Consider the following 2,934-nt stretch of genomic DNA (forward strand, 5'->3'; position numbering starts at 1 on the left):
CCACAGGATTCTCGCCGTTTTCCTTGTTGTATGGGCGAGAGCCGTCCTGTACAATCTACACTGTACTCCCCTACACGTTCGACGCAACCGAATGTACACTGATTTCCGGCCTTGCTCGTTGCGCCGAGGAATGCCGTTAACAGGCTTGTTCATTCACATCGACCGATCAGCAGCGCCAGAAGAATCGTCACGACAATTGCGTCAAAGATCGCAGCTTCGATCCCTGCTCGCTTGTGATGATTTTGGAACCCTGCTCAACACCTGGAATCTCCCCAAAACTGACCAGTCAGTACCATGGCCCATGCACAGTCATTGAGTGCTCTTCGTCCTTCACTTACCTTGTTCAACCAGTCACACCAACCACAGGTCATCACCGCCACAGGCGTGAAATTGCTCACTAGGATAGGTTGAAGCCCTACTACGACCCTCTAGTTTTGTCGTTGTCTTAAGTAGTCTGGAAGGCTCCTTTTGCACCGAGGGCGATGTAACAGGAGTTAACGTTTCACAACAATGAATAGTAGATGCCAAAATGTGATCCGCCAAATCGCGCATGCTCCGAGGTTTATCCTCAAGACCACGAAGGACCAACTCGGTCGTTCGTGCCCACGATCTCGTTCCGTTTGTAGTTGTGCTCGGCCCCGTTACCTTACGCTTTCACCTTCGAATAAACCCCTACGACCAACTGATGTCCCGACTGCTACTCCCCTTTGCAATTTATTTATTTTTAATACCTTCAGGGTCAAATGCATTGCAGACAGGAGCGATTGGAGAGCAAACAAAAGCAAAAACAAAGCAACAACAAACAAACAAGGAGCAGTGCAAATACGTTGACATATTTGGTCGCCGCCCATACATGACAATGCAAACAACAAAAATGAAATTTATTTTGACTGCCATGAAGACACCGAAAGGCATTAGATAACGGCATCCCATTCGCACAAATTATATTTCAACAAATATAAACAGAAATGCCGACACTAGTCATACACTTATCCGTTTAGAGCTACCCATTTGTACTATTTTTATCATGGTAATAAGATTGGTAGCTGAGAAATACGCAGGGCTACACTATATTTTCAACAAATTCAGAAGAACATAGGGTAAATACGTATCAAAATACATGTAAGTATGAAAACGGTTTCGCTAATGCAAACCATTGGGTGACTGAAAAACTGTAAGAATAAAAGCAGTACAAAAAACTGGAAATGAACAGTGCAATAAAATACACCGTTGAATACGCCAACCGGTAGAAACAGGACTTCGCAAATTCAGTAAACAAGGCGAAATCGATCGATGAAATATTTATAGATTCTTCGAACAATTGTGTTATGTCTTACGCAAAAAAATTAGTTCCCAGAAAAAGCGAACTTTTGAGAAACGCATCAATTTAGTTTCAGCTGACCATTGCGGCGAACAGTTTGCTGTATTCAAAAATACCTCCTCCGACCATCTATCCATTAATTTTGGTGCACCATGGGGCTTAACACCTGTTCTTTTTTCTTTATTGTCCATATAATTGATATAGTTTAAATTATCACACTAAATGTGATGCTTGAAGACGAAGATTTTCTGACTTCTTCAGAAAGAGGGGCCACATCAGACGTATATCGGCTAAATAATGCTCAAATAGCTTAGTCACATGGGGGGATTCGCAGTGACTTTCCATAAATGAAAAAACTGTTTTTACGCACATTGCTCTAGTGCAGCCTCGCTACTTTATTATAATATAAAATCAATGTTCACTTTGACCTCGCACAAATCGGTAGTATTCTGTTGTATGCATATCAGTGACCTTACTAAGAACGCCACGTGGTCACTTGGAAGTTGAAGCGGATTGTACTGGCTGCTGCAAAAATATGACTTTTTTAGAAAGAAAATTTAGAACAGCGCGCGTTTAACAAAGGGAAAGGGAGCGGTGGGAGTTTAATATTGTGCTAACTTGGAGACGGAGGAGGCAAATCAATTAGGTTGACTTAGGGTAGGGCAATTAGGTGGAATAAAACAGGCAAGTCGGTTGCGGACAACCGACATCCCGGCGAAAACAGAGGGTCATTAATAATAATATTATTATAATGATAAAAATAACAATAATAGTAATATTATTAGTAATAATAATAATAATAATGATATAATATTAATAGTAATAATAATATTATTATTAGTAGTATTATTATACACGTGTTTGCGTGAACTTTTCTTGCGTGGTTCCAAGGTGCGTTACTGTATAATTTCGAAGAATGTGTTCTGTAGGAAGTTTAAATTTATTTCTATTTGTAAAGTAGAACATTTATGTGATTTATTCATTTGAACTCACCCGGGGGTGTTTTTTCTACAAAGAGCAGATTGGCCAATAAAACTTTTTTTGTGCTCATTTTACTTTGCCTACTTATACTCTCTTCTGGTTCTGGGCAACGGTAGGTGTAACTTGTCAGCTTGAGCACACGAGCTTGTTATTGCAGACATGTATTTTTTGTGACATGGGTGTCTCAAAACAGGCATAAAAACAATGATGACCTCTTCTGTGGCAGTTTATCGCATGGGAGTAGTTTGACTGCAGCATCTCCTCAAATTGCTTTTTAATAAATGTTTGTTCGTCTGTCAGCCCTACATAACGCAGATAAACAAGTGAGGATGTGTTGTGAACACACAATTCGTAACACCACCCTAAATCCTGCCAATTTTGTGCTTCTATTTGGACATATTATATAAACTGTCTGGTTAGCAGGATAGATTTTTTGTGCAGTAGTAACGCAATACCGCTGCAAAATTTCTCACAGCGTATTCTCAATGATATGCTCCTCACAGCTTGTCATCAAGTTCCTGAAAACGTTCTCGTTCCGGTTACATTATGCATTTCTCGGATTGTATGGCACCAAACAGCTCGCCTGCACCGAAACCGCAAATCTGATTAGGTAGGCACACCTCCCTTCATTC

This window comes from Haemaphysalis longicornis, unplaced genomic scaffold, assembly GCF_048455015.1.
Source record: "Haemaphysalis longicornis isolate Haplotype H1 unplaced genomic scaffold, Haemaphysalis longicornis Haplotype H1 scaffold_13, whole genome shotgun sequence".
NCBI classification, from domain to species: Eukaryota; Metazoa; Arthropoda; class Arachnida; order Ixodida; family Ixodidae; genus Haemaphysalis; species Haemaphysalis longicornis.